The sequence below is a fragment of the Lagenorhynchus albirostris genome, chromosome 1, assembly GCF_949774975.1.
Source record: "Lagenorhynchus albirostris chromosome 1, mLagAlb1.1, whole genome shotgun sequence".
NCBI lineage: Eukaryota > Metazoa > Chordata > Mammalia > Artiodactyla > Delphinidae > Lagenorhynchus > Lagenorhynchus albirostris.
Genome location: NC_083095.1, coordinates 13,690,876 through 13,703,100, shown reverse-complemented (window position 1 = coordinate 13,703,100; position 12,225 = coordinate 13,690,876). Strand labels below are relative to the sequence as shown.

Sequence of the window (12,225 nt, the reverse complement as noted above, 5' to 3'; positions counted from 1 at the left end):
ATGTTCATAAAAATCTCAAAATATATAACCAAAATAAGCAGAAAAATACAGAGGTCACAGGCTTCTGATTGGGCTCAATGTGGAAATAACAATTTACACTGTTTCCTGAAAGTCATTAATAGGACTTAGTCAAAACAAGAGAGAAAATTCTAAAGAAAGGAGATCTGATAATTAAATCATGAGATGATTAGCAAAAGCATTTACCTTCCAAGAGGCAGCAGGAAGAAGGTAATCTCAGCCAACATCTCTATTCAGCAAAAAAGAGAGCCCCGAGAAACTGAAATGACTTAGCTAGATCTCCCCTACTGTTCTCTATAACTGATAGGGGCTGCTGCTGTTTGATTCAGTTGTAAGGACTCATACCGATGAAAATTAGTTATAGCAATTGCTTGTACTGTCAGCCATGTTCAAATGCTGCCTTCTATACTGTAATAATCACGTTTCAACTTGAAAGGGATTAAAACCTCCACAAATACTTTGGACAAAAGAAAGTTTAATTAGAGACAAATTCCATAATTCACTTAGGAAGCAGAGTCCTTTTTCCTTGGTTTTTTTATTTACACTATTTTAAAGTTACAGTTTTGAAAGAGCTGAAAAATGTTTCCTACTAACTCTCCCATGTTCTCTGTGGATAAAAGTTCTGTGTTTTGGATCCTTTACACGACAGAAGATAAATGCTAAGGTCCATCAGCAGGAGATGGAAGGAGTGAATTCCACAAACACTCAGCCTAGCTGCAATGTGAAACCAGCAACTCTAATAATTTATAGCTATATAAAAAGAAAAAAGGGAGACTGTTACACTTCACAACCACGGAGGAGTAGCTGATCACAGCTTTCATACAATACGCATGCAAGCACTTCCCCACAATCACTTCAAAAAACCATTCTCTTGTTCCAAACAATTTCAAAAGCAAAGGAACTACCTATAGCCATTTAGAAAATGAAATGCTGTCTAGAAAATAATTATTGGGATCCATAAACAATTAAAATTGGAGGTAGGGGATACTTAGATTTACTTGGATTCTTTCTTAGGAAGTTAAATTAAGAATTATCAAAGAAAATAAATTTCAAAATACTGTATAAACTCCTTTGGAAGTAAGCTACATATACATAAGTAGGTGTTCTCTTGATCTGTTCAAAAATCATCTGACACTAACAGATATACTACCCTGTATTTTGGTAGTACCATTTACGATCCATAAGATGGCAGGCCTAGATTTCATAGTGATATTCTTAAAAGTGTAAGTATACTGGTTGCCTTGAAATAAATATTGAATATTATCAGCAGTGTGTGGCTCGTAATAATATTAAGGGCATCTATCAGATTAAATTTGGAAATTATGAAGCATGGAAACTATTAACAAGCTAATGCATTCTATTAGCTCATAATGAATCACAAAATACTACAGCCAGAAGAAAACTCACGATCACCTATTTTAGTCTTGCCTTTCTCCATATAAGGAAACCAGAATCCTGATTGCCCAATGTCACAGGGCATAGGGAATAGCAGAGAGAGACCCAGAATCCTGGTTTTCTTTACCCCAATTGGCATTAATCCTAACGTTCACTGTATTTCTTCAGCTCCTCATGGTGGCATCAAAGGCCACGTAACTGCTTTGCCCTATCTCACTGCTCTCAAACCCCACTTCTGCACTTCTCCACAGACTGCCTTTTACTTGTCAAAGTGTCTCTCATGAGTTAGCACTCTGTTCTGCCTGGACCCCAAGCATGGAATTCCACAACTCTCTTCATGAATTTGACGTGTGTTTCTCAAACTGGGGTGTGGTGATATGGAGTGGTATTTGAAGCTACAGGAGTAGTTAAGTCCTATCTCTTAGACAGGTTTTTGGAGGTGCAACATCTTCTTAATTGAAAGAAATAAAATATGTATAAATTTTAAACATGAAATACATGAAGTTTCAAAAAAATGTGTAGCATTCGGTAGACTAGCTCAGGCCCACAGCAATAAATCTCTTCTATTCCCTATCCTGTCAGGGATACTCTGGTGAAAAGCTTACAGCTGTACAGTCGGCCCTCAGGTTCTGTTATCGGTGGATTCAACCAACTGTAGATCGAAAATATTCGGGAAAAAAAAATTCCAGAAAGTTCAGAAAAAGCAAAACTTGAATTTGCTGTGCACTAGCAACTAGTTACACAGCATTTACACTGTATTAGGTCCTATACGTAATCTAAAGATGATTTTAAGTATATTGGAGGATATGCATAGGTTTATGCAAAGATCACGCCATTTTGTATAAGGGACTTGAGCATCTGCAGATTTTGGCATCCTCAGGGATCCTGGAACCAAACCCTCTCACATACCAAGGGTGACTGAACCTGGTTAAAAGGTTCCTTTCCTTCAGAGCATAGCCTGGAGCCCACCCTGTCTTCTGTGAAGTACCTAAGGTCATGTTACACTTGTGTCCTAGACAAACTATCACACTACTGCCTAAATACTGTGTAAATGGTCCTAAGATAAATTTAACTTCTATGTGACAAAACATTATATTATAAACATTATAATAGAAATCAAATATCAACTATTATACAACTATCGTATGGGATACATATGTAACAGATAGAGACAACTGGTTGGCAGAATTCTTATGGGCAAACCAAACACAGTAGACGGAATTAATAAAAATAAACCAATGTACTACTTTTAGAGTTTTATACTGAGTGTTTTCCATTAAGCATTATATGCTATAGAGAAAAGTACGGAGATCCAAGAAGGTGAGCTAGAGGACTTTTGACCAATTACCTAATCTGTCTTGGTCTGCTTTCTATTTTCTCATCTGTAAAAAAGAGTGAATTGGATTAGGAAGGGGGGAAAAAGTCTAGAATTTTAAATTGCTTTTTCTCATCTTTTGCTCTACCATCTCTTTGGCATAATTTTTTAATGAATGTAACATAAAATAATCAGTGCCTAAACCTTTTTTCTATATATCCTGACAGTGATTAATTCAGTTACTTGAAATATACTTACTTCCTTAAAAATTCTCAGCATATTCATGGGTTAGAAATCTGTAAACTAGTCCATGTTGTGAAAAACACAGACGGACTGAGGAAGGATTCCAGATTACGTGACATTAGAGACATGACACTTGAATGCAGTGCATGAGCTGGGATTTTACTTTTCTATAAAGAACAGCAGTGGGACAATTTGCAAATTTTGAATGAAGACTGTAGATTGGACAATATTGGACAATGTTATTATGTCCTTTTCCTGATTTTGATAATTGTACTATAGTTATGTAACATGTAATAGAATGACCTTATTTCTAGAATTATACACTGAAATGTTTAGGGACAAAGGGCTATCATGCCTGCCACAAGAAAGAGGGAGCACAAGAGAACATGTATGAATGTGCCAATGTGATAAATGTTACCATTTGGAAAATAAAGGGTACATGGGGATTCTTTGCACAATTCTTGGAACTTTTCTGTAAGTCTGAAATTATGTCAAGTAAAAAATTAAAAGAGGGACTTCCCTGGTGGCACAGTGGTTAAGAATCCGCCTGCAATGCAGGGAACACGGGTTCAAGCCCTGGTCCGGGAAGATCCCACATGCTGCGGAGCAACGAAGCCCGTGCACCACAACGATTGAGCCTGTGAGCCGCAACTACTGAAGCCTGTGCGCCTAGAGCCTGTGCTCCACAAGAGAAGCCACTGCAATGAGAAGCCCGCGCACTGTAACAAAGGGTGGCCCCCGCTCGCCGCAAATAGAGAAAGCCTGCAGACAGCAACGAAGACCCAACTCAGCCAAAAATAAATAAATAAATAAATTTAAAAAAATTAAAAGAAAGAAATCAGAAAGACAACTTGTTTGATGGCTGCATATAGAACTACAATGGAAACCAGATGTAGAAAGATTAATGAGAAGGGAAAATTGTTCTGGAAAGAAATCCTATTCATTTACAATACTATATTTCTCTGGAATTTGAGTTTATGATACTAGACATAATACACTATACTATGTATTGTAGAAAAGGATGCTCCTAGTAAACATTGGTGTAAGGATTCTTATTTGATAAGATAAATGTTTCTATAATGCCATTCTGTTTGTGGCTTGCTTCTTTACTTTTATGTTCTGCTTTAGTAAATCTTTACCAGTGTTATAACTTAAAATCTCTTCACAGACAACTCACAGTAAGAGTTTCACTAAGAATCGATGTAAAAACATACCCCAAGTGATTAAAGACAGTTTTGAGACTATGAAATAGAAAACATACATGACAAATAGAAAAGCAATTTAAAGTAAATTTCCCCCCAAAAATGATATTTCAAAATTTACTTTACACCATAAGAGGGAAGGAAAGGCAAAACAAACAAAACAAAAAAGTGAACTCTAATATATGCCTTCTCTGAGTGCATAGGTAAGCTGTTCTGATGTCCCCAGGATTTAGCACACAGAAGTAACCCTTACTACTTTTTTATGGTATTCAAAGAGCCTGTAATAAATTATCTTCCATATGATTATTAACAAATGTATTTTTCAATCACTTACTAAATGTATTAATTCTTTTTTTTTTTTTTTTTTTTTGCGGTACGCGGTCCTCTCACTGTTGTGGCCTCTCCCGTTGCGGAGCCTAAGGCTCCGGAGGCGCAGGCTTAGCGGCCATGGCTCACGGACCTAGCCACTCTGCGGCATGTAGGATCTTCCCGGACCGGGGCACGAACCCGTGTCCCCTAGCATCAGCAGGCGGACTCTCAACCACTGCGCCACCAGGGAAGCCCTGTATTAATTCTTAATAAAGAATCACATAGATTTGTCTTCTGTAAATCCTTGTTTCTGATTTATCCATCTCAAAGTTAAAATACCCCTGAATTGAGAATGCAGTTTGGGCTGAGGGAGAGGCAGGAAGATGACATTGGGAAGTACACAAGTTATTTTCCACAGTATTGGTAATTTTCTAATTATTTGAATAGGTGGTGAATTCACTGGGGCTTATTTTAATATGCTTAATAATTTACATTTACTATATATATTATTTTATATGTATCAAATATCACATAATAAAGGTGTTTTAAAAGAACATATGTAGTATTTTCCCTTTTAAAAGCTACATTACAAAATAGAAGCTTTTCTTCTTTCATTTAACTCTCTTTTTTCCTCTCCAACTATTTTAATAGTTATTGATTCAGATGTTCAACATACATTTGTTTAGCAACTATTATATGCCAGACTTGGTTGTAAGTATTGAGGGTATAAGCAAACGTAAGTGTAACTAACTAAATAACTAACTAAATAAAACTATGGTCCCTGCCTGCATGTGGGTTATAGTTTAGTTGTGAGAATGTAAAGGGCAGAGCTATGTGTAATTCTTTGCAAGCTCGGTACTCCCAGAGTACCTTGCCCAGGTAAGAACCTCAATAATGTTCACTGATGATATTGATGATGCTTGCACCACCTATAGATCTTTTTTATGGGTAGAAGATTCTTTATGTTGTAATCAGATCATTTTACCATTGAAAATAGACTTCATCCAGCAACAAAGAAATCTGTCATACTGGATTCCTAAAGGCCACTTGGAATTACATCCTTTTGGGAAATCTCAGCAACCTTGTCTTCCTGAAATAATCATCATCGCAACAAGTTTCCAGGTAGAGGTAAAGAGTTGTAGACACTTGTAAATTTTGTTTGGTATCCAGTTATACCATCATTAATTATTCACACAGAGAAGAACTCTCAAATGACAGCTTGTGTTCCCTCTCTGCACCTTTTAAACATACAAGTTTTACACAAATTCATAAATCTCAGGTTCCAGATGACAGGGTTTCTCTTTATCAGTCTTTCTGCAATAAAATTTAGCAAACCTGATGTTAATTAGGAAGAGCAGCACAAGGGAAGTAATACCAAAAAACCCACTGGTAAACTGTTCTGAAAATAACTCAGGCAATCACCACTCATTCTCTTCAATGAAAATACTTTTTCAAGATAATAAACAAACTGATCAAAACATCAATTGTACTAAATCTCACAGGAAAATGTTCTGTGAAAAATCTTATTTACGTACTCCAGGTCTTAGCTGACTTTAATTGTATATATTTCAGGTTGTACAGACTTTAAAACAAATGAGAGACCAGAACTTAAAAACTTCAAAGACTAGATTTATCAATATGGCATATTATAATTTGAAAAATGCTTGCATAAGTGACGAATTACAACTCTTATCTTAATGAAGAAAACAATGCTATAATGTATTTTGCCTCCCAAATTCCAGTAGCAAAAAGATGGCCATTTTTTGCTTTAAAGTCTTATGATTAAAAACAACAATCAGGGCTTCCCTGGTGGCGCAGTGGTTGAGAGTCCGCCTGCAGATGCAGGGGACACGGGTTCGTGCCCCGGTCCGGGAAGATCCCACATGCCGCGGAGCGGCTAGGCCCAGGAGCCACGGCCACTGAGCCTGCGCGTCCGGAGCCTGTGCTCCGCAACGGGAGAGGCTGCAACAGTGAGAGGCCCGCGTTCTGCAAAAAAAATAAAATAAAATAACACAACAACAACAACAACAACAACGATCAGTTCAAGTACTGAAATAGTTCCCTTAGTGCTACGTATACAGTTGATCAACTAAACTACGTATGAATGCCTACGTATGTAGTTATCTACATAGATAGATCATATGTGATCATACAGTGGTAAGGCCTAAACACATCCCACTGAAGAGGATTTTTAGATTTTAAATGTTTTGGTTTTGATCGAGTCTGAAAGTCTAGACTCTATGACAAGAGTTGCAGAATTATTTTGTGTATGTTTTTCTGGGAGGTTTCTATGGCTTTTATTAGACACCCAAAGGTGCTGATGACCCCCAAACCACTAATAACCATGACCCCAGGACAGGGTAATAAGCACTCACATTCAAGGGTATCTGACATACAGAATGAATTTAATAAACATTGTTGAATGAATCTTGAATGAATATCCTTTTTCTAGAGTATCATTAAACTTTTCAGTGCTGTCATCAGAGATAAGTGTTGACTAGAAAAATCAGAAAAAAAGGGGAGAAAAATGACAAATCAAGACTGAGTGATTACTATATGCAGGACAACGGTGCAGGTAGTGGGAATTTTTTTTTAAGGTAATTTCTGTTTTTAAGGAACTTATGATCTAATTAGAATGATAAAAACACACAAAATGATGTAAGAACATTAGCAAAAGGGAAAAAGGTAGTCAGTGTATTATAAAATGTATACTAGAACTACTGACGATGAAAAGCCTTTCCTAGGTTTGAAGGATCTTTGACATATACAGTGTTTAATTTTGCCATCTATAATCAGGAAAAGACCAGAAGTATAAAGGGTAGCGAGAGGTGGAATAGAAGGGGTTGGAATAAATACTCCTCTTTTTACGGTCTTTGGTGATTGGGAAGACGGTACCAAGGGAAACACAAAATAATCCAGTGGTTCTTGAAGGGCAATTGTTCCTGACGCTCTTCCTCCTTATTGCTAGTGTATTTTTTGGAGGGGCACGGTGGGGGGCCAGGGGGATGCTGACTTGACCAGAGCATAGGAAAATCACTCCTCCAGTGCTCTGAAACCATTAAATATCTTTAAGCAGGTACTACCCAAGGTCTTTCACCCGAAGGCAAATGCACTGAAAAATTCTAGTTCACATTCAGAAACATGCCCAATCAACAGGAATACTTGGAAGCATAACTTGGTACACCTCCAGGCCACTGCTGTTGGCACTTTTCCTCTATGAGGTTTCTGAGGAGTCCAAGTAGAAGGCCAAGCCCAACTAGCATCTATATCCTTTCCCCATTCTGATATCATGAGCTTTCATAAAGTGAGGCAGAACTGTAGCAACATATTTTGCTTACTGGTCTTATTTCCTTCATATAGAAAAATATGTAGGAGATACATGACGAAACCAACGTTGGAGAAGACAGTCCAGGAGTTCAGCCCAACCACAGTGATATTTGTTGCTTTTTCATTCTTCACTTCAAACTTAAAGTACATAAAATACTATAATTTAAGAAGTATCGGGGACTTCCCTGATGGTCCAGTGGTGAAGAATCCACCTTCCAGTTCAGGGGACGCGGGTTCGATCCCTGGTCGGGGAACTAAGATCCCACATGCTGCAGGGCAACTAAGCCCGAACACCACAACTACTGAGCTCGCACACCTCAACAAGAGAGCCCGCGTGCCGCAAAGTACGGAGCCCACGTGCCCTGGAGCCTGCACGCCATAACTAGAGAGAGAAAACCCACACCGCAACAAAAGATCCCGCATGCCACAGTTAAGACCTGATGCAGCCAAAACATAATAAAGACAATTAAAAATATATATATCACTTCTTGGATCTTCTCCTCTAATTCCACTGCTAACACTTTCAGATTAAGGGTAATTCATGGACCAACTACTGCATACAGTAAATGGGTTCAACTTCCAACTCTGTCACCATGGGTGAAGTTGGATAAGTTATTCTTATAACTTAGTTATTATAACTAACCTCTTGTAACTTAGAGGTTAGTTATTCCTCTCTAACCTAAATTTCCTTATTTGTGAAAAGGAGTGAATAATAAGGTTTTCGTGAGCTATAAATGAGATATTGCAAGGAAGGATATTGCACGGCACTTTGTAAGGGCTCAATAAATATATGCCATTATTCTTATCGCTTTCATTAGTCTCCCTGTGTACAGTATCACTGTAAAATTCACCTCCCACTTTGCTGCCACATAATTATTCTGAACTCACCTCTGATTCTGTCAGTCTCTTGTCAAAACTCTTCAATGGATTCCATGCAACGGCATCATCTTATCTTCTGGCCGGGAATGTGTGGCCATTCTCTATCTAGCCTTAACCAACCTGCCACCAGCCTGTCTCCCAAGAGGCCCCTTAATAACAGATGAAACTTCTTCCCCTTCCCTAACATACCCTTCTCTTTTCAGCTTGGTAGCTTTGTTCCTGGTAGTCCCTCTGTGTTGAATGCCTTCCCCATGTACATCCATATAAGTCGCTGATCCTCCAAGCTAGCTTGGATGCCACCTCCTCCACAAAGCTTTCTCTCATCCCTCTAGCAAAGTGAGTTCTCCCTCTGGATGCCTGAAATACTTGTTTTCTTTTACCTTGAAAAAAATGTTATTTAGGTTCACATTACCTCCCAACCCAAAATACAAGTCCTTTAAAAACCAAGGTTTGAATCAGTTTTATTTTATACCCACATGGCCCCTAGTACAGGGCCACACTCACAACAGATACTTGAAAAACATTTATGGAATGAGTAATCAAATACTCATAATAAAGTAGACAGTAAGAACAGAAGAGGGTAAAATAAAGCACTGAGGGAGTCCAGCGGAGGAAGAGGTTATCTTAGCTAACTTTGCATTTGAAGTCTTTAAGGATGTTAGAACTCTGCTAGGCAGAGATGATGGAAATCAGAAATCGAGGCCCAGAGAGCAACGTGAATGTAAGATGGAGGGGAAAAAGCACAAAGATTAAAGAACAGTTCGTACGGCCAAAATTTAGCAGTTGCAAAGGGTAGTAGATTATTAGGACTGAAAGATCAGATTATGGAGGGCCCTGAAGGAATTCCTGAGGAAACTGCACTTAAGGCTAGAGGCCATAGGAAGCCATGGGAGGTTGAGGAGGGAAATTATGTAGTCATATATGTGCTTTAGAAAAACTACTCCATCAGCTGGGCGTAAGATGGAACTAGGGGTGGGAGAACAATTTTTGCAATAGTTAGGAAAACATCCACAGTGTCTTGAACTATGGTGGTGACATATAATGGCAAGAATGTAAAGGTGGGACTTCCCTGCTGGTGCAGTGGTTAAGAATCCGCCTGCCATTTCAGGGGACACGGGTTCGAGCCCTGGTCCAGGAAGATCCCACGTGCCGTGGAGCAACTAAACCCATGTGTCACAACTACTGAGCCTGCGCTATAGAGCCCACACACCACAGCTCCTGAAGCCCGCGTGCCTAGAGCCCGTGCTCTGCAGCAAAGAGAAGCCACTGCAATGAGAAGCCCGCACACCGCGACGAAGAGTAGCCCCCGCTCGCCGCAACTAGAGAAAGCCTGCACGCAGCAACAAAGACCCAACAAAACCAAAAATAAATAAATTTATTTATTAAAAAAAAAAAAGAATGTAAAGGTGAAAGAGAATAAAAGAGGACAGGGTGGAAAGAGAACTACAATGGAGCAATGGAGAAGGAGTGGGGTTCTGAACCTGGCCTACATGGAGACAATTCGGGTCCATAAACTTGGATGGAAAAGTAGAACATCTCTTTTCACTAACCTCTAAATGAAATGTAGCATGCTTTCAATTATGAATACAGCAATGAACCATAGCAGCATTAGGCTTCATCAGATTGACAAAGGGGTCCATGGCATAAAAAAGAATTTCTGTGCTCCAAAGCGACGAAATCTTTAGGAGAGCCTTTACCAGAGATAAAGATTAGAACTGAATAAGAAAATTCTGAAACAGAAAGATAGAAAAGAAAGAAAACAAAGGAAGAGAGGAAGGAAGGAAGGCACACAGGCAGGCCCTGTGTGGGGACTGAGAGAAGGAAGGACAATAAAGATGGATAAAATTATGTTTGAATTTGGACATGCTGAGTTTCAGGCGTCAGCCCACACTTACCTTACACAAGGACATCCATTTTCTTGAGCCCAGTAGCCTCCAGCTGCAGGGAAACCTAATCGCCTCTATATAGTAGGAATCTTCATTTCCTATTCTGTTCATCCTCCCATCCTGTGGGAATGAAAACAGTCCAAGGGTGACCAAATGTCCTGGTTTGCCTGGGACAGAGGCGCTTTCTAGGACATGGGCCTTTGATGCTAAAACCAGGAAAGACCAAGGCAAACTGATGTGCTAGTCACCCTAAGGGCCCTCAAATCTGGCCTGCATGCTAATAAGGCTACAATAATACTATGCCTTCAATTAAGAAAAAAACTATGCTATTTAAAGTTTATTTTAGATCTGAGTTTGTCAATCTGTTCACCCCACAAAGCAGAAAATACTGAAGGAAAATCTTCCTCTCACAATGTCAGACAGTTATTGGCACTCAATAAATGCTTTAGTAACTGAATATCATTATGTCAATAGTTCTACAATTTACATAGTGCTGGTACATTCCCATCTCATGCAATCGTCACAAGGACTGGGAAACAGACTTGATTCTCTTCATACTACAGAAGAAACCAAGACTCTGGAAGATGTAGTCCTTTGCTCTACCTCACACAGCAAGCCAAGTGGCGGACTCCCAGCACTGCAGCTGACAAAGAACACTGAATTACTGCGTGTTCCACAAAGGCACGAGTGGTTGTTGCTATATGGCGATTATGCAAAGCTGCAACTGTCTTTCTTTTGCAATGTCCATGAACTCAGTGGTCTGGTATTATATTGATACACAGTAAAATGGAGTGTAAGTTTTAGGCAGAAAGCACCCTAAGGTAAAGTGATGGTTTGCCTATGGGAAAAGGCATAAAAAGCCAATGATTAAATGTTCGAACTCGGTATGATGAGGTAAGAGAAGCAGTAACTTACACATCAAATTGTATGGCCAATGGTTCCAAAACTATGCTCCCGTATGCAGCCTCTAATTACAAAACCCATACAAGGCAGTGACTGCGCCTGTATTAGTCAATATAGGAATCAATACAAGACCCTCGTGTGCCTGTAATGATCAGTCCAGGAACCTTGGACCGGGATGGGAATGGTGAAAGCCAGGATACATAAACTTGGATAGTTAATACTAAGGCTTCATTCAAGGGAGAGGCCTGGCCTTGCTGGGTTTATTGGCCCCCGTAACTCACCAACTACCTCTCCCTGTAGCCATGGCAACACCCACACCAAGGCAGCTCCAGAATTCACCTTTGGATACCCACACTGCACCGAATTTGCACCTACGCAGCTCAAATAAAACCAACAGAGACATCCCTCCCGCTAAACCAAGACAACCATGGCCTTTCTCGTTTCTCCAGCTCTAATTCACCCAGGGAACATAGTCTTTCTTTTCACCCATATCCACTGAAGAGAGTCCTGGACAACGACCACTTCTGCTGCAGTAAAAGATAAGAGGGTTTTTCTCTTTTTTGCGGGTGTGGATATCAGAGACGAATGAAAGCCGGATGCGCGCGCGCGCGAGCACACACACACACACACACACACACACACACACACACACACACATACACAGAATAGTTGCCTAAAAAGGCAACTAAACTGATAAGATCAAAATAATTTTCAGCCAACATCTCGTAGCATGTCTGTCAGGCAAGCT

General features: G+C 39.5%; 1 long non-coding RNA gene across 4 annotated transcripts in view; it reads right to left on the bottom strand.

Moving 5' to 3' along the window:
• Window positions 1–11,087, bottom strand: part of LOC132529448 (uncharacterized) — a 28,479-nt gene extending 17,392 nt beyond the window's left edge. For 3 of the 4 annotated variants that reach the window (XR_009543466.1, XR_009543469.1, XR_009543473.1), the window contains exon 1: window positions 8,698–9,886. This is a non-coding gene — a long non-coding RNA (uncharacterized LOC132529448). Of the gene's footprint in view, window positions 1–8,697; window positions 9,887–10,583 lie in introns of those variants that run through there. The other variant, XR_009543472.1, reaches the window with a different exon arrangement.
• Window positions 11,088–12,225: the final 1,138 nt, after the last annotated feature.